The sequence below is a fragment of the Apodemus sylvaticus genome, chromosome 12 (assembly GCF_947179515.1).
Source record: "Apodemus sylvaticus chromosome 12, mApoSyl1.1, whole genome shotgun sequence".
Classification (NCBI taxonomy): Eukaryota; Metazoa; Chordata; class Mammalia; order Rodentia; family Muridae; genus Apodemus; species Apodemus sylvaticus.
In genome coordinates, this window is record NC_067483.1 from 35,165,728 (window position 1) to 35,190,122 (window position 24,395).

The following is a 24,395-nucleotide window of genomic DNA, read 5'->3' on the forward strand; positions in this document are numbered from 1 at the left end:
GGGCCACTCCAAAGCCTGGATTCCCAGCTGTGCTAATCTCAGTGCAGGTCTTGGAAGTTAAATTGCGGGTTCCATCCGATAGGCTGCTGCTGTTGGTTTGTTCTCTTGAGTTTTGAGCATGGGAAGTTTGTGTGGAACACCCTAAACCCTTTAGATTTCTAAGATTCTCTCTCTCTCTCTCTCTCTCTCTCACACACACACACACACACACACACACACACACACACACACACATATGCAGAGAGAGAGAGAGAGCAAGAGAAAGAGAGAGAGAGAGAGAGAGAGAGAGAGAGAGAGAGAGAGAGAGAGAGAGAGAGAAGACTAGGTCTTTCTGGAACCTAGAACTGCCCAATTAGGCCAGGCAGGAAGGCCAATGAGCCCACCTATCCCCTCAGCCTCCCCAGCTCTGGGTTACACAGTGCACATCATCATGCCTGGCTTTTATGTGGGTTCTGGGGATGGAACTCTGGTCCTTGAGGCTGTGTAGCAGCACTTTACCAACTGAGTCATCTTCACAGTCTCAAAGGCAATTTCATACATGTTTGTTAGTAATGCGGGCACTGTGGGCAGAAGGAAAAGCCGGAACTTTGGCCGGACACAGACATCTTTCTTCCCCTCAGCTTTCTCAGAGGCCGAAGCTCTTGTAAACGTAGTCCCTGCCCATGAGCTCGTTAGACAGACTGTGATCTTCTCACAGAGTACTTTAGTTATTAAGGTGAGGACTGGGGGTCAGGGTGAGGCTGGAGAGATGTCTCAGCGGTTGAGAGCATTGGCTGCTCTTCCAGAGATCCTGAGCTCAATTCCCAGCAACCACATGGTGACTCACAACCATCTGTAATGGGATCGGATGCCCTCTTCTGGTGTCTGAAGAGAGCAATGGTGTGCCTATATACATAAAATGAATACATGAATTTTAAAAATAAAGTTGAGGACTGGATTCAGCTCTTTATATCTGCATGTAAATGCTGAATGGTCATCGCACTCTACCTGTGATCTCAGCTTCAGAGAGTAGGTAGGGAACGACGGTCATTAACTGCGTGCTGCAAACTCACGCAGGCAAAGGGCTCGTGTCTTCCAGTGTGTCAACATCTGAAGTCTGATGGTCTCAAACAGTAACTGAGGCAAAAGTTTCTTTCAATGAGTCCCTTCTGCCTCCCAGGAATGTCGTGCGGTCAGCCTCCTTGCCTGAGTTCCACAATTGTGAATTCAGCCAGCTGCTTAATAATTAGACAAAAATGCTGTCTCTACCTAGCATGTTTAGCATACTGAACAGCAGGGAGGTTCACAGCTGCCTGTAACTCCGGCTCTAGGAGAATCACATGCCCTCTTCTGGCTTCTGCAAGCACATTATACATATGCACAATCCTTCCCTCCCACTTCTGTATGTACCTATATTAAAGTAAAATAAAAAAAAAAGAGAAATCTTTTTAAAAAAGAGCATTTTTCCAGGTTGTGTTCCTTGTGTTTGACTTATGAACCATGCACATCTGATTGTGTCTATGGGAAAGTATATAGAACATATGTAAATACTGCACCCTTTTAAAGAAGAAACTATTTTACTTTTCTTTCTTTTTTTTTTTTTTGAGACAAGATATTCCAGTTAGTCTTAACTGTCAACTTGACACAGCTTAGAGTCACCTGAGAAGAGAATCTCAGTTGAAGAGTTGCTCTGATCAGATTGGCCTGTGAGCATGTCTGTGGGGCATTGTCTCCATTGTTATTGATATAGCAGAGTCCAGGCCACTGTGGGTAGCACCATTCCCTAGGCAGGTGGTTCCCAACCCTTTAAAAAGGCAGGGTGAGCCTAAGCCCGGGAGTGAGCCAGCAAACAACATTTCTCCATGGTTTCTACTTCAGCCATCTGTCCTGACTTCCTCCATGATGAACAGTGACCTGGAAATAGAAGCTGAAATGACCTTTCCTTTCCTAAGTTGTTTTTGGTCATGGTTTTTGTTACAGCATGAGAATAAAACTAAGACACAGGCTTCAATGCAGCCTAGGCTGGCTTTGAGCTCCGTAGCCTTCCATCTCCACCTTACAGCGCTGGTGGGACAGGCAAGTGACTCCACACCCATTTTATGTGACGTGGACATGGAAGTCAGGGCCTCACTTGTGGTAGGCAAGCATTCTACCAACTGAGCGACATCTCTAGCCCACATTTTACCCATTTTGGAAATGGCTCTAGTACATTCACCCATCATCTTCAAAGAAACCATTTACCCATAAGCAGCCATTCCCCAGTCTCCCTCCTACCTTGCTAGTCTCCCATTCCTGGAAGCCATCAGTGGACTGTTGATTCTATGGACATTCTAAATGGGATCACAGTTGTGTCTGCCCTCTTCCATTTATCAAAATGTTTTCAAGGTTCATCCATATTGTAGCATATATAGCACTCCATTCCTCTTCATAGCTGAATAATATTCCATTTTAGAGGACGCACCAATGTGTTTACCCCATCTGTCATCTGACAGACAGTTGGGTTTTTCATGACTTTTTAAAAATATATATTTTTGTATTGTATATTGCTTCCAGTCATCGGACAAAATTCTTTTCGTCATGAAATAGAACTTAGGGAATTAAAATTTGCTTATGGGTGTATGTAAGGACATACCACCCCAATATTCATGGAATTGCTGCATTCATAATTTGGAGATAAAAGCAGTGGAGAAACTGTATCTGTGGAAAAGGTTCTATGGTTCACCTTTTCCTATGTGTAGCAGGTCATAAAGATTCCTATGGGAGGGGCACTCCCCTCCTACCAGGGCAGGAAAATAACCCTCATCACCAGAGACTGGTAATTGGGGCTGCAGTGGGCCTGAATAAATAAATCCACACGTCAATCTTATCTTCTGTCCAGTTCACATCCCCTCATATATCTTGATGACTCTCTGAGAATTTATATCCCTGGCCACAGATCCCTCTGTCCTGCCAGGGTTTTAGAAATTTATTCCCCCTTTCACAATAAACAGTATAAAAAACATTTTTTCTTTGATCTCTGTAGACTTTATTCTCTGTGATGATCTTATCTGTAAGACTTCCAAATTGTATGCTCTCTCTTACTGTTTTGTCTCTTGTTACTTTGTTAGATTTAACCAAGGAGTTAAGGAGGTGGGTCTCCCTCCCTCCCTCCCTCCCTTTCTGTCTCTGTCTCTGTCTCTGTCTCTGTCTCTCTCTCTCTCTCTCTCACACACACACAGAGTGATGTATACTTATTATCAGCAGTCTATACAACAATAAAAGTAAAAAGCAGTTTTTTTTCCTAGGGTAGATTTTTGAGATGGTCTGCCTTATACAGCCCAGGCTGGTCTCAAGCTTGACCTAGGGCAGAGGAGGGCCTTGAACTCCTCATCCCTTAGCTTCCACCTCTTAAGGGCTGGAATTACAAGTTTGTGCCAACCCATTTTATGCAGTGCTGGGGGTTAGAACTCAGGGCTTCACGCATCCCAGGCAGTTTCTGCCAACGGAACAAGATCCCCAGCCCCTAGTAGCATAATTTTGAGTTCTGATGATAGCACATGGTTTCTGGTGATATGAGAAAGTACTGATTCATCAGATGACACTGGTTCTAAGCCCCTCCTGCGTTCCTACATCCCACTAGGAACCTGTGATGAGGCCAACTTGTCTCAGACGTCAACAGCTCAACTTGATCCCTGGCTCAGCAGCATTGAGGATTCTTCTTGGGAAGCAGGAATAGAATGGAGAGGGATAAGACCGTCTCCAGCAGTCGGTTTCGCTCATTAAAAACGGTGGATGGGTTTCAATTAAAATGAGCTCATGGGCTGTTGGAAGCTTGGGCTGCAGTGGGGAGGGTGAGTCACGGGTGCCCCTGCGAATGCCCAAGGCTGTTGTTTTGTAGCAGGCTCTGGGCTCCGTTTGCATCTGGGAGGGGGTCTGAGAGTGGGCAGCAGGAGGTGTCATTGAAAATGAATGTTCTCTGTGTGTGATCCAAGATCATTCTCCTGCTTCCACACTCCCCCTCGCCTGGACTCCCAGAAAAGAACCGTTTGGGAACAATGGAGGGAAAGTCTCCAGACTTTAGTTGGTAGTGTTCTTGGAGGCTTCAGCTCTGTGCGGCTTCTTGAACTAGCCCCGCCGGGGTGGGACAGGAGGATGAGATCAAAAGACAGACAGACAGACAGACAGACAGACAGTGTCTGTACTCTTAGTGCAGTGCACTGCCTGGTAAATAGTTTTGGCACACAGCTGGCGATGAGCTGGTCAGGAGAGGCTCCACCAGACTGGTCTTGGCTGCCAGGAATAGTTACCCTACTGTCTCTGGAACATTAGAAGGGGAGGCAGGATGCTGGGCTCACCTCTGGGGGAAAAAAAAAAGCTCAATTGCATGGTAGTGTCTGAAATCAACTTAAGATCTGAAAGATTGACTCAAGTCCTATGGCCCTCTAGGGTGGCACGGTGACCCTGTAGCCCTCTGGCAGGCTTACTCACAGTTACAACATGGGGTGCAGAAGTCGAGGCTGATGGACTCTACAACGTGTGTAGTAGGGCAGCGCTGGACTCTGATGTGCTTGGGACTGTCCTGCTGTCTCAGAGACCTGCCGGGTGCCCACAACCTCCCCAGTGTTACACTGGTCTCTTGGATTGGAACTCTCTGGCAAATATGAAGACAGTCAAAACAGATACCTGTGCCCCTCCCTTTGACTATCTGATTGCTGGAAGCAATAGACCCTAAGGAATTGGAATTTCTCTAGGAGTCTCATACTGGAAAAAGAGGCCCAAAGTCTGTTGCCAGCTGACCAGGAGCTTGTCTGAAAAGTCCACACAGTTCTGACAACTTGTCAGACCACCTTGCAGGAAAGACTGGAGCCCAGACAATGATGGGTCAGTGATGGATGGGACCACATCTTGGCCAGGACTGCTTAGTTATGCTTACTTCTTGCCTGCTATTTAAGTATAAACCTCACCTCAGGACCCTGGATACAGACTTGTGGGCAGAGTCACTGGGTCTCGCTATTCTTCTTCCTCTTTGTAGTGTGGCTGCATTGAATACATCTTTTTCTGCTTTTTGTTTTTATTTGTGTGTTTAATTGGCATATTTGTGTAGAGGATCCCAAGTCTAGCTTCCTGGCATTCCCAAGGCCCAGGCTGTGACTGACAACTTGGGAAATAGGATTTCTAACCCAATGGGGAGGTGTCAGAACTTGGGTTCCTCAGAGCTTTGAGCTACAAATGATGTTTTGGAGCTCACGGAAAGCACAGTGAGTGGAGTAGAGGCCATTAGACTTAGCTCAGGTTCACATTCCAGAGGACCTGAGGTAAATGCCTAATGGTCAGGCCTGAAGGTGAGGCTGAAGGTCAAGTTCACAGAGCCTAGATTTGGAGGACAGCAGTTAGGTGTGGGGGAGAGGGAGAGGGAGAAGAAAGAGGGAAAGGGGGATGAGAGAGGGGGAGAAAGATCAGAGAAAGGTGAGAGAAGAGAGACATATACAGAGACATTCAAGCAGACAAATGCAGAGACATAGGAGAGAGAGAGAGGGAGGGAGAGAGAGGGAGAGAGACACACAGACTGACACACTCACACAGAAAAGGGCATGTGCATATCTGTGTGCACATATGTGTGCATGTGTGCATGTTTGTATGTATGTATGTATGTATTGTATTTTGTATGTATGCATCTGTGTATGTGTAGACCCATCTGTGTACGTGTATATGTGTGTTTGTGCATGCATATGTGGGCTTCTATGCTAGGTATGTTTAGACATTTAACGTCAAAGTGTAAAGCAAAGGTCTATGGTCCTTCTACCTGAGTTCTTGTTTTGGTGTTTGCGCTCAGAGGCTGATAGGTGTAAGGTTGCTCTGGCTTTGTTGGGCTGTTTGCAAACTTGCACCTGCTGACTGCTCCAGCTGACTCTCTTCCACCCTTTCCTCCTTGGAGCTGTCATTCTTCAAGGACTAGGAGTGGAGCCTCTAAGGTTGCATTGTGAACTTTCAAAGGCTCTAAAATTAATGGAGCACGGAAATCTACTGAGAGAGGTAAGAAGAATTACCAAGACCTTAGTAATAAATGTGTGTCAACAGCACTCAGGAAAAAAAATTTCTCCTTCAAGCCTCTCTCTGACTTTCTAGCTCCTAGTTCTAGCCCCCAAGAGCAAATGCCTTTAATAGACTGTAAATTCAAAGGCAGCTTGAGGGATTAATCTGCATCGTCAGCTGTCCGTGGACTCTGGTGGAATTTGAGAGGAGGTGGGGAACAACGGGGTCACTTTGTGGAGAGAGAGCCCCATGAAGCCAAGATGAACCTGGGGTTTAGAGTCAGGGATGCTGAATCAGGAATGGACTCGGATGGATGATCAGGACAGACAGATGTCATTGGTCCTCAATTGTCCACCTGGGTCCCAAGGTGTCCCAGGATGTGTATTCTTCAAGCTCCTCATGTGAGAACAGCCAAGGCTGGGGGGGGGGGGGGGGCTCAATTGGTAGAGCATCTGCCGAGCATGCAGGAAGCCTTCAGTCACTCTTCAGCACCCTGGTGATGTGGCGCCTGTAACGTCAGAATGCAGGGAGTGTAGGCAGGAATTGAAGTTCGGGGTCATCTTCAGCTATAAACACAGGCTGGGGCCAGCCTGTGCTACAGGAAACCTTGTCTTAAGCAAACAAACATAAGAACAGTGGCATTCATGGGTAGCCAGCTTAGGACTGCAGGGTGGTGGCCACCTGTGTTTCTGAGTGACAGGGAGGGTTTCCAGTAGCATGATGACTCAAAGTCCCTAACAGACAAGGTTCTATATTTTCCAACCAATACTTTCCCATCAAGGTAGTCTTCTCAGGCTGAGTGAGAGATTAAATCCATCTACATCTTCAGTACCCTGAATGTCCACTGACTTGTCCTTCCTTCCCATCTTGATACTCTCTGTGTTGTTAGTTATTTTCAACCCCTTTACAGGTAGGTGAGTGTGGTGGTTTGAATATGCTTGACTTAGTGAGTGGCACTACTAGGAGGTGTGGCCTTGTTGGAGTAGGTGTGGCCTTGTTGGAGTAGGTGTGGCCTTGTTGGAGTAGTTGTGGCCTTTTTGGAGTAGGTGTGGCCTTGTTGGAGGAAGTGTGGCCTTGTTGGAGGCTGTGTGTCACTGTGGAGGTGGGCTTGGAGACTCTTCTCTCATTGCCTAGAAGCCAGTCTTCTCCAGTTTGCTTTTGGAACAAGATGTAGAACCCTCAGCTCTTCCAGCACCATACCTGCCTGGATGCTGCCATGCTTCCTGCCGTGATGATAGTGGACTGAACCTCTGAACCTATAAGCCAGCCTTAATTAAATGTCACCCTCAAAAGTGTTGGTTTGGTCCTGGTGTCTGTTCACATCATTAAAACCATAACATAGACAGTGAGGTCACACTTTTTCCCAAGAATGAGGAACAGAGACTGAGCACCTGAGGCCTTCATGCTCCACTGCATGCTCCACTGCTAGAGCTCTCATCTTTTTGATGCCTAAGACAATCACTTTCTTAATCTAAATCAATTCTATTCAATTGACTAAAATTCAGAACCTAATCAATTCTCTGATGAGAAAGTATGTAGGATCTCCGAGGGAGAAGGGATTTCTCAAAAGATTCCCTGTTGGGAAACATCACAAGAGCCATCTGGGTTGTGGCTGAGTTAGTAGAATACTTGTCTAGCTAGTTTGAAGCCCTGGGTTCCATCTAGCTCTGCAAGAAAGGGGATGTAATGGCTCCTGACTGTAATCCTAGTGCTCTGGAAGTGGAGGCAGGAGCATCAGTTAAAGGTTATTGTTGGCTAAGTTTGAGAGTTTGAGATGGAGGCAGGAACATCAGTTGAAGGTTATCTTTGGCTAAGTTTGAGAGTTTGAGGCCACCCTAGGCTACATGAGACTCAGTCTCAAGATTAAAACAACACAACATAAACAAACAAAAACCCTCCTAAGACTAGGCAGCTCTTATAGTGTAACCTGGGGCCATTTTCTTGGAGAAGGATATGACCTTCTCAGACAGGGGATCTTGGGCAGAGTTCAGGTCCAGAGGATCTTGGGGTTTCATGGCCTTCTGGCTATATTGGCATGTAACTATCAGGTTCCAGAGGCCTTGGGATTTAGTCTGTCCAACAAAGGCCTTTTGACATACTTGTCAATGAACTATTATTATTAATTTTAATCTCTGTGTGTTCATGGGTAGGTACAAATTGTATACCATAGTATGTGTGTGGTGGTTGGAGGAGAACCTCAAATGTTTGATCCTTGCCTCATGCCGTATAAAGGCGAGGTCTCTTCTTGTTCTCCACCCACTCCAGGCCAGCTGGTCTGCAAGCTTCTGAGGATTCTCCTCTCTTGGCTTCCATCCCATCAAGGATTGTTGGGATCACAGACTTAAGCTACTACATCTGGCTGCACTCAGGTTTTTAGGTCTGAACTTAAGTCCTCATGATTACCTGGCAAATACTTTTACCCATTAAGCCATCTCTCCTAGCCCTATGAATGAGTTTAAAATTTTTACATTCATTTATTTAGTTATTGGGTGGCACACATGAGGACAACTTGTAGATTGAGTCTCTGTTTCCACCATGTGCAGGTCTGGGGAATTGAGCTCAGGTCAAGCACCTTTACCTACTGAGTTATTCCCCCAGCTCCCATTAATGAATTCATGAAATATTAAGAATGATGTTTAGAGACATCTTCCTGTTTGAGAAGAATCTTCAAGTCCACAGAAAAGAGTCACACCCCTCAAAAATTCACCCCCCCCAGCCTTGCAGCAAAGTTTTGTGCTGGAGAATAGGCTAAGGCATCCTGTTTGAGCCTTGGGTCTTTGTTTTGTCCTTTATACAACCTCATTTTCCCAGGGTTGCACAGCCCCTGTTCACTATGGACACAACATTTCCCTGCAAAATATTTTCTGAAACCACCAACGGCCTTTTAGTCGTTGGGAACCTTATTTAAACAAATTTGCATTAATAGTTCATGGGGCCCCCTCATTTACATGTGTTTGAAAGGGCAGTAGTTTGGGGAATGTGATTTAAAAAAAAAAAAAAAACAACAACTGGTATGCCTTGGTGTGGCTTGCTCTGCGGACATGCCTGAGACTGTTAAAAAGTAGAAATTTAACTTTCAGTAATGCACAGTTCACGGGCAGCTGTAGAGTCTGGGAAAGGACAGTCTGTGATTTTTTTTTCCCTTATAACTTTGCAGCTACAGTAGAGAATGTTGCTATCGACTTAAGATTGATCTAGAGGAGAAGGAGGCCTTTATTATTGGGAGGAGGTGCGGAACACATAGGGTGTTAATTGAGACAGTATAATGAAGTGTGTTCTAAGGTGTATTCTGAGGCTCCTCCTGGATCCATTTTGGTGATAGAATTGTAGGCAAGAGCTTGCTTGAGCTTGTGATCCTGAAAAAAACTTAGGCCCATGGATCCAAACAGTTTTTAATAGAACAAGGTTTGGGGCTGTTGGGCCATAGAGATGGTTCAGTAGGTAAGGTGCTTGCTGGTTCCCAGAACTGGTATAAAAGATGGAGACCAAGATAAAAGAATCCTAGAAAGCTGGCAGACCAGCTACCCTGGTATGGGTTGGGGGAAAAAGAAATCCTATCTCCTATTAGGCGTCAATTAAGGACTGACACCCTAGGCTACCTTCTGACCTTCATGTGCCACAAGTGTGCCTACATTCACACATGAATCACATACATCTCTGTTACACGTGCAAAGAATAAACCTCCCAGTGATGTTTTATGTTATTTAGATAATAGGCTGGGTCTGTGGCACTTGTAATGAATGTGCATGTGCTCTGTTTCATGTCATACATTCTGGAGGTAATTATTAAGTATAACTCATTCCAAGTAACTTATTTATTAATTATTGTTATTTCATGTGTGTATTGTTATTGAGAGACAAAGAGTGAGAGTGTGTGTACATACCATGTGTGTGGGGGGTGGGGTCAGAAGACAACCATTGGGAATTGGGTCTCTCCTTTTTCCTTGTTTTGAGGCAAGGCCTCTCTTCTTTCTGTCATGCTATGCACTATGGTATAAGTGGGAAAAGGTGCTGGGTTTGATCGCAGAGTTTCAAGAGAGAAGGAGAAGACTGCGGTAAGTTCTCTGACTACTACATGCGTGCTGAAGCTCATGTGCATGCACATGGAAAATAAATATGTACATGTGAAAAAAAGGACAAAGGTTGGTCTATCCCAATTATATCTCACAGCTATTCTTCGTAGGGATTAATCATCTTTAAAACATTTTATTTTAGTTTGTGTGTATGTATGTATGTATGTATGTGTGTGATGTGAGTATGTATGTATGTATGTATGTATGTATGTATGCATGTGTGTGTGGGTGATGTATGTATGTATGTATATATATATATATATATATGTATTGTGATGTATGAGTGTGTGTGTGTGTGTGCAGTACCCTTGAATGCCGGAAAAGGGTGTCAGATCCCCTGGAACTGGAGTTAGAGGTGGTTGTGAGCCACCTGAAATTGGTGCTAGGAACTGAATTTGGGTCTTCTGGAAGATCTGTAAGCACTCTTAACCACAGAAACTTCTCTCTGGTTCTAGAATAACCATCTTGAATTGTGACCAAGAGGGACTTTGGAAGGTTTTCCCTGTGAAGTTCCTCAGTTCCTATATATAAATAAGCCCATGAGAGTGGTATGTGAGCTTGAGGGTGGGACCCTGGCACTTGAAGTGCCAGAATGTGTTTAATATCTTCCATATTAGCTCGAATAATTCTGACTTGGATGAGAACACTTTTCTCCTATTTTATAAACATCGTCTATGTCAGAGTAAAAATGTATACTGTAGTTACAATTCCTTTCTGGAACAGTGTTGTATTTTCCCTATAAATCATGATTATTTTTTGTGTGGACATGCATATTTGTTAATAACATATCCTTAAAATATCTATCAGAGTTATCAAATACCCCTCACACGGTCAGGTAACTTATCAGTTAGCCTAGCCCCCCTTTTTTTCCCAAAAGGAGCTTTTTCTTTTCTTTTCTTTTCTTTTCTTTTCTTTTCTTTTCTAGAACTTTTCTATGCCTGTATTTAGCTTCTTCTGAGCTGTCTTGAAATTTCAGCACCATCTTTGGAATTCTGGGCCTGTTTTCCTAAAGATCTTGTCTCTGTTGGTCTGAGGTGCTAAAATTAAATGCCATAGGCTGAGTAATTAAAAAAAAAAAACAAAACCAACTCAGGCTGGAAGTCCAAGATCAAGTCTAGTTGAAGCATCTCCAGAGTCTGACCCACGGCCTAAGCCATGGGTCTTCAATGTCTTCACATAAAAAAGAACCAAGTCCCCTCAGAACCTCTTTCACACGGCCACACCCTGTGTGTCTCCTGTGCAGTGCCAGAGACATAAAGAGGCAGGCTTTTTAGATTCAGACAAATTTAATTTTAATCATCAGTCAGCAACGGATTATTTAATTTCTTGTGCTCTTTAGGTTTATTTCCCAGAGCTAAAGGCAAGTTACCCATGGAGAGATATGGAAAGACGGCCGTCTGTATAATCTGGTTACAGGAAATGCATCTCCTCCCATCCCCCCCCACCTTTCCTCGGCTTACATTCTAAATAGTCCATTTTCATCTCTTCTTTTTCCATTCTTGGTGTGTATGTTGTGCAAGTGTATATATGTATGACTTTGCACACATATGTTTGGATAGATGTACTTGTGTGTGTGTGTGTCACACACACACACACACACACACACACACACACACACACACACGTATATATGGAGGCCTAAGGTTGGTGTCAGGGAATCGTTCTTGATGGCCCTTCCACCATGTGTATTCGGGCAGGGTCTCTCAGACAAACCCAAGCTTGTCAATGTGGCTAGTTTTCCTAGCCAGCTTGCTCTGGGGATCATTTCCCCTTTTCTGCCTTCCTAGTCAGGAAATGGAGGCTGGCTGCCATGCTCACCTGGCATTTACATGGGTTTCGGGGGGGGGGGGGTGGGGAGGTGGGGGAGGGGCTTCAAACTCTGGTCCTCACATTTGTGCAGCAGTCACTTTAACTGCTAAGCTATTCCCCAAGTTCCAATTTTCATCTTAAAATTGTAAAATTTCACGAGCAATTACATTCTGACCATTAGTACCCAGTGTCACAGTTAAGTGATTCCATCTTGCTGGCAAGGAACATTTTAACATTTAGGTCAGACAACAGCTTTTCAATGATGAACTTAAATAGTCTCTTTCCAGGTTCTTTGCACATTTGCTCTTTGGCCAAATTAATGGCAACAGTAACGACTGAGATTTAGTGGGCATTTTCCATGTGCCCTGCCCTGTTCTAAGTACTTAATAAGTATAAATTAATTTAATCTTGTACAACCTGATGAAGCAGGCAGTATTATTACTCTAAGCCTCAGTGGAAATAGAGGGTCTGAATAGCCCAGGATTCTGCAGTCAGGGACTATGACATTAGGCCTTAAACCCTTGTATCAGTTACTTGTCCAGTGGCTGTGATCAAAAATCTGATAAAAGTATCTTTGAAAAGGAAGGCTTACTTTAACTCACACTGGAACAGAAATCTCAGTAGCAGGAACGAGGCCGCTGGCCACATGGCATCCACAGTCAAGAGGAGAGAGGAGACTTCTGGTGCTCAGGTCACTTCACCCTCCTTACTCTGTAATGTGAGTGTGGTTTACACACATGCCTGTGACAATGTAGGCTCAGGTAATGCCAGGTCTCTTCCCATTTTCCCTCTGCCTTTCCTTTTTGAGGCAGATTCTTTCTGCATTGAATCTGGAGCTCCTGTTTCTGAGAGTCTGACTGGACCTCAGGCTTCTGCTTTTCCCTGTGCTGGGGTTACAGACACACTCTACCACACAGCAGCTTTTACAGGGGCACTGAGGGTATAAACTCATTTTTTAATGTATGTGCGGCAAGCCCTTTGCCCAGTGAGCCATCATCCCAGCCCCTTGTTTTAGTCTCCGTATTCAGTCCGGGACAACAGCTGCATAGATTGGTGTTGCCCACATTCAGTTTGGGGTCTTTCCATCACAGTAAACGTAATCTAGATGCCCCTCACAGAAGTGCCCAGAGTCTTATCTTCAAGGTGGTTCTGGATTCTATCAAGTTGACAATATTAAACACCACAGCGCGGAAGTTAAGCTGGGTTTGTCTGCTGCCATGAAATCTTATGGAGATGGCTTCTGTATGCCTTCCTTGGGGAAGCCTGAGGCTCAGGCAGGCCCCCCAAGTAGAGAAGCTAAGTATCCCAGAACCTGGTGTGGAACAGGGCAAGAATGAAGTCTGGGATGGAATAGTCCTGCACTGTTACTCTGATCCCTGGGGGTAGAGGGACTCCTGGAGGCAGTACAATCTTTCCAGTTCTCCCTAAGTGCAGCCCAGACAGGCCTGGTGGAAAATGAGAATCCTCCTGTGTAAGCATCCTCAAGCACAGACACGTAGCTCTACCACAGTGGCCATGATGGGCTCCCAGCGGGCCTCATTTAAACAGGCTGGCTTGTGGTAGCTGGGGCTGGCTCAGTGGACTGTGGGGGCAGCCAGGGATGCTGGGGGGCAGGTGTCCAGTTCCGAGTGTGCAGTCAAGTGGATCCGAGGACCCAGACTGATATGAATGGAAAGCCCGGCATTCACTTCCAATAAAGCCAACTGTCAATTACCGAAACATTGCTGACTGGCTGTCCCAGACTCATCAATTCAAATGAGCAGAGGGAGGAAGGGCAGGGTGTGAATCCCAGTCAGAGCTGGCTGTCTTTTGAGCAGGCAGAGTCATGGAAAGGCTTGGGAAAAGCAGACACTTTCTAAGGAGTGGCCCTTCTAGGAACTGGCCAAGGGACACAGTAGGTTTTGGGGGAAGGAGGTGGAAGATAGGAACCGTATCTTCTGACCTTAGGTTCTTGGAGACTACATTCTACTGCCCCTTTGTCACAGTCACAGAGGAGTTAGCTGAAGGCCAGAGACGTTAAGGTCCTCATCGAAGGCCGTGTAGTGTCTCTGTCTACGCTGCTCCTCCTGACCTAAGTTTGGCTTCCCCCTTTCGTTTGTGTGTTTTTTGTCTTCTTTTGTTTTCTGTCGTCCCCCCCCCCCCCCCCCCCCCCCCCCCCCCCGCTGCCTGGCTGGTTCTATAGTTCACTGCTTTGAGATTCATGTTACACACGCATCTGCCTATAAAATGCTGTTTCCAAGAGTCGTGGAGGTGAACGACTCACACAGCCTTGGTGTCCTGTGAAGAAGCTAAAGGTTTTTCTGAAGCACAGGAAAGGGGGAGCTGGTCCAGGCTGTGGCATCAGATTCCAGGCCATTCCTACAAGGACAGTGGGACAGGTCAGAAACTGTCAGTCTTTGTCTCACCCTCTGCTCCTAAGAACTGTTAAGGAGTCTTTAGCTTGGATATTTACCATGCTGAAGCCCTCTTCTGGATCTCGGGACGTGACTTCATTGTCAGATGTGTGCCTAGCATTCATGAAGCCTTAACTTCTGTTCCCTAGCACATGAACTAACTATAGTAACACACATGAGACAACCCTGCACCTGGAAGATGGAAGCAGGGGGAGTAGAACTTGAAGACCATCATCCACTACAGAGGGGCCAGCCTGGGCTATATAAAACCCTGTCTCAAAAGAAGCAAATAAAATGAACAAAAGAAAAAAATTCCCCCCCCCCCAACCCATCCAACCTTCTTCTGGGCTTTTTGTTAGCACCAACAGGAGGTGACTATGGGTGATAAAGAGCAAAACTTGAGGTCCCTTCTCACGCTTGTGCAGCAAGCCCTCTCAGACACTGAGTCATCCCGATAGCGACAGCCTCGAGTTTTGTCTAGTTTGAGTTTGGCCGATTGCAGCCAGTTCTGCAAGACCACGCATTCCATTTTCCATTCTGTTCTGAAGTAGAATCAAGGACTGTAGGAGTAGACAGAGGAATCTTCAAACCATTTCTTTACATCTCAGGTGTGAAGGCTGTCTGGTTCTACGGATGAGGAGGCTGAGGTAGGAGACACGTGACTTGCTCAAGGTCAGCCCACCTTCCTCACTTTGTAAAGTAAGGAGGTGGAGAGAACCATTCTGAAATCCTTCAGCAGCCTTTGGCACCATGGAGTGCTGACTGGGTAAATACTGAACCCTCATGGCAAGATTTGTGACCTCTCGGTGGCCTTGCTTAGACAATGCTCAGGGAGATTTAATGACCTGCCTACCAGACTGGTCTGAAGCATTCATTTACTGGAAGGCAAGGTGCTCAGACTATAACTCTGAAACTAATGTCTCCCATGACTCTGGCATCAATAGAGATCCAACTAGGGGAATGAAGAAGGGTTGGTGCCAGCCTTTGATTGCTGGTCTTTTGACCTCATGCTTCAGAAAGATGGACTTGGGATGACTTTTAGCACCTGCTTCAAAATGTTATTCCAGAGGGGAGTGAGGGGGCTTGCCTTGGGCCAGTGCGTTCCTCTGGCTGCGGAGTCACTCCCTGGAGTTCCTGTGCTCTCAACCCCAAGATCCGGTGTAACCCAGAGCTGCCGGTGGGGGGAGGTGTGGATGGGCATTGGCCCTGGGCTTTGAGCTGTGTCCGAGGTCACAAGGAAGCTGAGGGATTTGGGAGGATGCACAGCTAGGGAAGATGGGCAAAGGAAGTAGTAATTAAAAACAAGAGGAGAAATGCATCGGAAGCAAATCAAGTGTTTTTTTCCCTGTTTAATGGGATTAGGGATACACAGTGAAAAACAAATAGATTTAATGGGGTGGGCTGGTGAACCTTGTCTTGTGATCCATCAGGAAATGACTTTGTCCAGGAAGAACAGGGTGCTCAGGGAGGAAACTGAACTGAATGCTTATCTCCCTATGTTTTAGTTGCTTAACTGCTTAGCACACACCTGTAAAACCAGAAAGAGAGAAGCCTGAGGCTTAAAAATACTGTTTACCAAGTAACTTGAGCGATGAATGTCTTCAGTGTGTGACTCAACCTTTATTAAGGACCTGATTCTTTTTCTCTAACATTTATGGTGATGGTAATGTGTGGATGTCTCCAATGGTGCCGTGACTGGTTAAAAGTCACCCTTTAGTCAAGTGGAAGAACAGCTTTCCTCCTTTCTTCTGCTTAGCTTCAGAGTTTTGTTTTGTTCCCCCCCCCCCCCCCCACCCCCGCCCCCATGACCCAGGATATGTTAGTATACTCCTGTTCCTCTGTGACAAAATGCCCAAGAAAATCAATGTGAGAGAGGAAAACCTTGATTTGACCAACACATTCAGAGAGTTTGTGCTCAGTCAGATGGGTTCTTAATTCTGGCTTGTGGTGAAGCAGAGCATTCCTGGGAGAAGGGACCCAGAAAAGAAAGCTGCTCACCCCATGAGAGTCAGGAAGGAGCATAATGGGAGGAGAGACTGACCAATCCGCTAGTAAAGTTAGTGAGAGAAAGAGACAGAGAGAGACAGAGAAAAAGAGAGAGAGAGAGAGAGAGAGAGAGAGAGAGAGAGAGACAGAGAGACAGAGAGACAGAGAGAGACAGAGAGAGACAGAGAGAGAGACACACACAGAGAGAGAGACACAGAGAGAGAGAGGAAGAGGGAGGGAGGATCCACTAGAGATATTAACACCCTTATGAGTCAATTACTTCTCAAGAACACCATCAGCTGTTAAGAAGACTTTGACACTCTTCATGCTCAAACTATTAGAATAAGCATAGTTTACCCCTACCATAAACACAAACTAAATCCTCCTTCCCTGGATCCCATAGAATGATTCATTTGTACTACTTATCACTGTATTGTGTCATATGTAGTTGGGCACTGGAGTGGGTGTGAAATTTCAGAATGACCTGATGATGGGGACTTGGCAGGGAGTAAAAGCTATGACCACAGTAATAATTGTGTGCAAGTATTTTAATGAGACACCCCTCCCCATCTTTGGTGAAGACACCTGGCCACTCAGCTAGCCTGTAAATTTCTGACTCTCTTGCAGCTAGGTGGTAGAGGATGGAATGCAGTAGAGAGCTTGTGAAAAAAGCCCATAATCATTCTTAAAAAAAGTTTCATTGGTAGGGAAGATAGCACAGGAGGTAGAGGGTTTGCTGTTTAAGTACAAGTTCCTGAGTTGGAGGCCCAGAACCTACATTAAAAAGGCTGGATGTGGTAGCAAGAACTTGTAATCCTAATACTGAAGGGACAGAGACAGGAGGATCCTTGGGGTTCTCTGGACTGCTAGCCTAGCTTACTGGGCCAGTTCTAGTTTATTGAGGGACTCTGTCTCAACAAAACTAAGGGCCTGGGGAACTACATCTGTCCCCATCCTCCAGCACCCTTAGTCAGAGAGAAAGAGAGAGAGAGAGAGAGAGAGAGAGAGAGAGAGAGAGAGAGAATAGATGATGGAATAATAGAAGGGCCTTGGTTTTTGCATTGACTGTAGACAAGTCAACATTTGTCTTCATTTGTTCTCCTGTCTCTTAATGGTTGGTGAGAGAGAGAGAGGAATTTTATTTCTTTATTGCATGTATGTAAGTATGTATGTGTGTATATCAGAGGACAACCTTAGTTGTTCCTCAGGTGTTGTCCAGTTTGGGCTTTTTGAGACAGGGTCTCCGACTGGCTTGGAGCTCACCAACTAGGCTAGGCTTGCTTGCCCAGGAAGCCCCAGGAATACTGTCTCTGCTTCCTCAGCACTGAGATCACACACACATACACACATACACACACACACATACCACCACCACCACTACCACCACCACCACAAACAACAACAACAACATCTGGGTTATAACTGTTATTTTTCATGTGCATTCTGGGAGATTGAATTAAGGTCCTCCTTCTCATCGTGTACTGAGGAGAAGTTTACTGACTGAGAGACATGTTTATATCTCTGTTTTAGCCTCTGTGACCTTGGTGTAATTATAGCAGCTCATCTGACGCCTAAACCAACAAACAAGTGAAACACTCAGTACTTCTTCCATTTGTCTTGCGGATGTGACGATGTCCCTAAGCTCCAGCGGGGCTATGAAGTTCTGTTCTTGACTCCCAGAGAAGCAGGATCTCCATCTCTCTTTCGATCTCTGGATCTGATGGGCCACATTGGTTTTTTTTTTTTTTTTAAGTTTTTTTTTAAGTTTTTTTTTCTCACATTGTTTATCATGAGAGAACATGGGAAGAGGGTGTGAGGAGGGAGTGGAGGGAAGGCAGAGCCTCTGAGGAAAGAGGAATTTTGTCAGTGTTAGAAAGGATATGGGGATGAGGAGAACAGGGGTGGGGGTGGGGGTGGGGTGGGATGGGGGGGTGAGGGATGGGGGGCAGCACATGGTTGCCATAGCTGTCTGGGACTTAGCCTGGAACACTCGGATGAGTAGATTAGTCTGAATGGAGCTGGCAGAGGATCAGAAACAGGAATATGTTCCACAAGCACATTATGGAACTGAGAATATCACACATTTGAGAGATCAGGCCACTACTATCACAGCTCCAATGGAAATGACCCACTCTGGCAGCCCGCCATCATATCTATCCACACTCTTAAGACTTCTTGGAACAGAGTGTCACGTATCCCAGAGCAGCCTCCCACTCTTTAGGCAGCTAAGGATGACCTCGAAGTCCCATCTTCCTGCCTCCACCTCTCCAGTGAGGGGATCACAGGTGTGTACCATTGTACCCCCTATGCAGTACTGGGGATGTAACCCAGACTGCATGCCTGCTAGGCAAGCCCTCTACCAACAGAGCTACCTTCCCAGGCTTAGGGTCTCATCTATAAGGATGCTGATCCCATTGGTTTATCGCATCACCTCTATTAGCCTCATCTTCTTTTGGTTTTCCTCTTAATTAAAAAAATGTTCACTGACAGATTCATATGTGAATATGATGAAGGTTGGTCATTGCCAATCTCTAGACCTTCTCTTATCCTTTTCTCATTCCTTCCAGAACTTTCTTCTTCTTAGCTTTTCTCCTTCCTGTTTTCATTTTTGGGGTGGGGGGTTTGGGGAGCATGGTCCACTGAGTTAATGATTGACTCCATGAACGTGTATATGGAGCTATTCCTGGAACATGGGCAACCTACCAGTGCCTACACCACAGAAGAAAAATTAACTTTATTAACTGTTAATAGCTCCCGAGTAAGAGGTGGGGCCTTCCTCTTAGCCCCTCTCTCATCCACGGTAGAATGTTGATGCATCCCCACCTTCTAATACCAACTCTGGTGATGCTGTTCTAGCACGAATTTTGGGGTGATTCAGACATTCAGATTCTAGTGAAGACACAGATTTTAAGTGGGTGGAGTCCCAGAGCCACCATGACATGAGGGCGAAGGTCAGGCCTCCTGGCCGTTCCTTCAACCGGACACGGCATCTTGATTTGTTTACTTACTCTCTTGACCAGTCTCTTAGCCCAGGATGCCCCTTTTGGTCAGTAGCTGCTCTCCCCTCCCCCATCCTCCACATGGTTCAGGGCCGCATTCACTCTGAACTCTTCCAGATGTCCCTGCCTCTGACTACGCTCTCCCTTCTATCTAAAATAAACCTTTCCTCCACCATACCTAGAAGCAGTCATGTGTTTTCCTTTTTATTTATTTTTTTCCATCCACTCACGTTCCTGCTGCCCTGCCCTTTCCACCATGATACCCTCAAATTGTAAACTCAAACACATCCTTCTGTAAGTCGTTTTTAAAATCAAGTATCTCATTGCAGCAATGGACAAAATTAATCTAAGTACCAAGCTTCAGCCTGGGTTTTGTTGGATGAGAACACCCTCTGGAAAGTGGTCCCATCCCATTGATGACCTATCTGCCCTCATGGTTACATCTCTCAGACCTCTGTTTCCTGATACTATCACATTAAGGGACAGAACCTCACCCTATGAGTCCACAACTGGTGGGGACTGGGCAGAGCTGACAGAGCTGACAGCTCAGGTCTCACTTCTCTCTAGGGAATGAGACTGTGTCTTCAGCTCAGCCTGGCCTAGAGATCACTCGGCACATCTGTGTGTGGCCCGTACATACAAATACAGGAAGACCTCATAAGCTTCCTCCCGGCACGGCAGGTGGGGTCTCGCCTCTCATTGATGCAACTGAAAGGCCTCTAAGCTTCCTCAAATTAGTGGTGGTCCACAGGAAGTGGTAATTGCTGCTTCTAGAAATCCAGACAAAAAGCCACTGAGATGAAAACAAACAAGTTCCTGTGCTCTCTCTCTCTCTTCTTTCTTTGTGCTGTGTGGGTACATCTATGTTTGGGTGTGTGTGCCTATGTGTACCTGTGTGCCAGTGCATATGCAGGATAGAGGACACCCTCAGATGTCAGGATCTGTCTCCTATCTGTCTGCCTATCTCTCTCTCTCTCTATCTATCTATCTATCTATCTCTCTCTCTCTCTCTCTCTCTCTCTATCTATCTATCTATCTATCTATCTATCTATCTATCTATCTATCTATCTATCATCTATCTATTCACAGGAACTCACAGGTGAGGCAGGCTAGCCAGCCTAGAGATCCACCTGTCTCTACCTTCCCAGCTGTAGGATTATAAGCATGTACCTCCTCTCCTGGATTGTTTTTTATGTGGATCCTGATGACTAAATTTGGGACTCTGTCTTTGTTAGCACTTTATAGACTGAGCCATTTCTCCTGCCTATTTACCTGCTTGCTTGTCTGTCTGCCCATCTCTCTCTCTCTCTCTCTCTCTCTCTCTCTCTCTCTCTCTCTCTCTCTCTCTCTCTCAGAAAGTTGCTGCTAAATAGTCCTAGATGGTCTAGAACTCAGTAGAGATACTGGGCTGATCTCAAGATCGTGGTAATCCTTCTACCATTGCTCCCTAAGCACTGGCTAGGTGTTTCCATGCCTAGCTTTTCAAGTTCTCTCTAAAATGAGCACTCTACCAAGTGTCCTTCCTTCTTTCCTTCCTTCCTCTTTCTTTCCTTCTTCCCTTCCTCCCTCTCTCCCTCCTCTCTCTTCCTTCTATGATTTCCTCTTTTCTTCTTCTTCCTCTTTCCTTCCTTCTTTCCTTCCTTCCTTCCTTCCTTCCTTCCTTCCTTCCTTCCTCTTTCTCTTTCTTCTTAACATTTATTTATTGTGTGTTGGGGCAGGAGTGCATAAGTGGAGCACGCAGAGGTCAGAGGTCAGCTGTGGAGCCAGCTTTCTCCTCCACCATGTGGGTCCTGGGGATTGAGCTCAAGTCTTCAGGCTTGGAAGTAAATACCTTTATCACTGAATCCCTCATTCTGCTTGTCTTAGTTAGGGTTTTATTACCAATACTATAGCAACTCTTACAAAAGAAAACATTTAATTGGAGCTAACTTAGAGTTCAGACGTTTAGTTTCTTATTGTCGTGGTGGGAAGCATGGCAGCATGCAAGCAGACAGTGCTGGAGAAGCAGCTTAGAATTTGACATCTGGATGGGTGACCATCAGGAAGTGAATGAGACACACTGGGCTTGGCTTGAGTATCTGAGAACTCAAAGCCCGCCCCCAGTGACATACTTCTTCCAACAAGGCCATGCCTCTTCCAACAAGGCCACACCTCCTAACAGTTTCACTCCCAATGAGTCTACAGGGACTATTTTCATTCAGACCATCACATTGCTGGGTGATTTCTTTTAAACAAAAAATTTAAAATATTTGAAATGCACTAGATAGTCAGAGTTTAACAGAGGAATAACAATGCACTAGAACCCAAAACTAGAGGTCACAAGCTCTGTTATGGGAATCTAGACCAGGGATTTAGAGGAGCGATCATGTGACAGCCAGACCTTGGAATGTGACTGTACTTTGGAAGAGCAGAAAAGAGACTTGGTGGTGTGGGTGATTATGTTTGTGAGAAGATGAGGGGACCCAGAAAGCCACCCCAAGTGTCCTTACTTTCAATAACTCACTGGGACAGAAAGGTGTGGTCTCATGGGGCAGGGCAGCTCTGGTTCAGCTGGAAGTGGCTGACAGAGAATAGTGCTACAGACAGCACTGAGACAGGGTGCTGAGTGAGGTCTAGTGATCCCAGGCTGTTGTCCCAGGTTCCTGGGAGGCTAAAGCAGGAAGATCTGCCTGGACTGCAAAGTGAGTTTAAGACCAGCATGTGTAACTTGGGAAGACCATGTCTCAACAATCAAACAAACAACATATGAAGAAAGAAAGAATGAAAGGGCTGGGATATAGCTCTGTAGCAAAGGGCTTACCTACCCGATGCAAGGTTCTAGGTTAGATCCCCAGAACTACCACCAAAGTGGGGAAGGAGAAAGAGACAAGAGGTGAGCAGGGACGAGGATTGCCATTGATTAGTGATGTCTGCGTGGATGCAAGAAAGGGAATAATGGTTTGTGTTTCAAAAGAATGCCAGTTTGCCCTAGAGACTGATGCGAAGACAAAGCAGGGAACTTCCTTTTTATTCTCTTACATTAAAGCCAATACATTCTGAGAATAAAACATATGATGTGTGTGGATGTGTGTGTGCGCACGTGCACACATGAGCGCGCACACACCCAAAGTTGACATTGGATGTCTTTCTTGATTGCTCTTTAGTTTAATTGCTAAGACAAGCTCTCTCAGTTAGACTCAGAGATAGTCAATTCAGCTAGTCTATCTAGTCAGCTTGATCTAGGGATCCCTACTCCTGCACTCTGAGTACTGGGATTACAGGTACACCACACCCTTCTGACTTTTATTTTGGTTTTGGGAATCCAAACTCTGTTTTTTTTTGCTTATCCAGTAAACACATTATCCAATAAGCCATCTCCCCTGAACAACTTAAAAACTCTTTAAAAATTAAAACAATTTTAGTATATGTTTATGATTGTGGGAGTGTGTAATACACATTTGAATGCAGATGACATCAGAGAACAGATGTCAGCTCCCCTGGGGCTGGAGTTGTAGGCACTTGTGAGCTGTCTGATGTGGGTCCCTCTGGAAAAGCAGTATATATGATCCTAACTGCTGAACCATTTCTCAAGCCACGCCCCCAACAGTTTTTCAATTAAAAAGTTAGCATAAAAGTAATGGTTTTCATTACAGTGTTTTCTTCTCTCTCTCTCTCTCTCTCTTTTATTTGATATATTTTTTTATTTACATTTCAAATGATTTCCCCTTTTCTAGCCCCCCACTCCCCAAAAGTCCCATAAGCCCCCTTCTCTCCCCCTATCCTCTCACCCACCCCTTCCCACTTCCCCGTTCTGGTTTTGCCCTATACTTCTTCACTGAGTCTTTCCAGAACAAGGGGCCACTCCTCCATTCTTCTTGTACCTCATTTGATGTGTGGATTATGTTTTGGGTGTTCCAGTTTTCTAGGTTAATATCCACTTATTAGTGAGTGCATACCATGATTCATCTTTTGAGTCTGGGTTACCTCACTTAGTATGATGTTCTCTAGCTCCATCCATTTGCCTAAGAATTTCATGAATTCATTGTTTAAAAATGCTCAACTTCATTAGTCATTAGGGAAATGCAAATCAAAACAACCTTGAGATTTCACCTTACACCAGTCAGAATGGCTAAGATTAAAAATTCAGGAGACAGCAGGTGTTGGCGAGGATGTGGAGAAAGAGGAACACTCCTCCACTGCTGGTGGGGTTGCAAATTGTTACAACCACTCTGGAAATCAGTCTGGCGGTTCCTCAGAAAACTGGGTACCTCACTTCCAGAAGATCCTGCTATACCACTCCTAGGCATATACCCAGAGGATTCCCAAGCATGTAATAAGGATACATGCTCTACTATGTTCATAGCAGCCCTATTTATAATTGCCAGAAGCTGGAAAGAACCCAGGTATCCCTCAACAGAAGAGTGGATGCAAAAAATGTGGTATATCTACACAATGGAGTCCTATTCAGCCATTAGAAACAATGAATTCATGAAATTCTTAGGCAAATGGATGGAGCTGGAGAACATCATACTAAGTGAGGTAACCCAGACTCATTACAGTATTTTCATACATATGTTCTCCTCATTGCCTCCTGCTCGTCACCACGTCTGTCACTTGTCCCTTTTTCTCTTTCACGGCACAAAGTCATGACTTTTATGCTACCTTATTAAATATCATGCCAAGTACCAGTCTCCCCGGGTACCAACTCCTTTCTGTTGCTTTTGAGTGGCGGCTGGGAGTCGGGGTTCACGACTATATTGTGATTCAGGGAGGAGTCCTCAGAGAAGACCAAAGACACTGCGGAGGAGGAGTGAGGAGAGGAGATTCCATCCCTGGAAACTTTCTAATGCTCAAGCGAGTTACCTAAGATGTGACACCAGTCTATTGCTTCAGGTCTCCAAGCCCTTATCTCCCTATCAGGCGGTTAGGGCCTCCAGGCCAGGGCCGGTGCTGCACCTTGCTTTGGGGGGGGGGGCTGCTATTCATGCCTGCCTGAGGCTTCTCCTCTTGGACAGAGGAGTGGCAGAGTGGCAGAGGTCTGTAGGACATCATCCACATCCAAAGTGTCTTGCAAGTCCTGAAAAAGACTCCATTTGAGTTCAAGTGAAAATAGGAAGGGCCGAGTGTGAAATTAACCTGCGGTCGGTCTTTGCGGCAGGCAGCAGA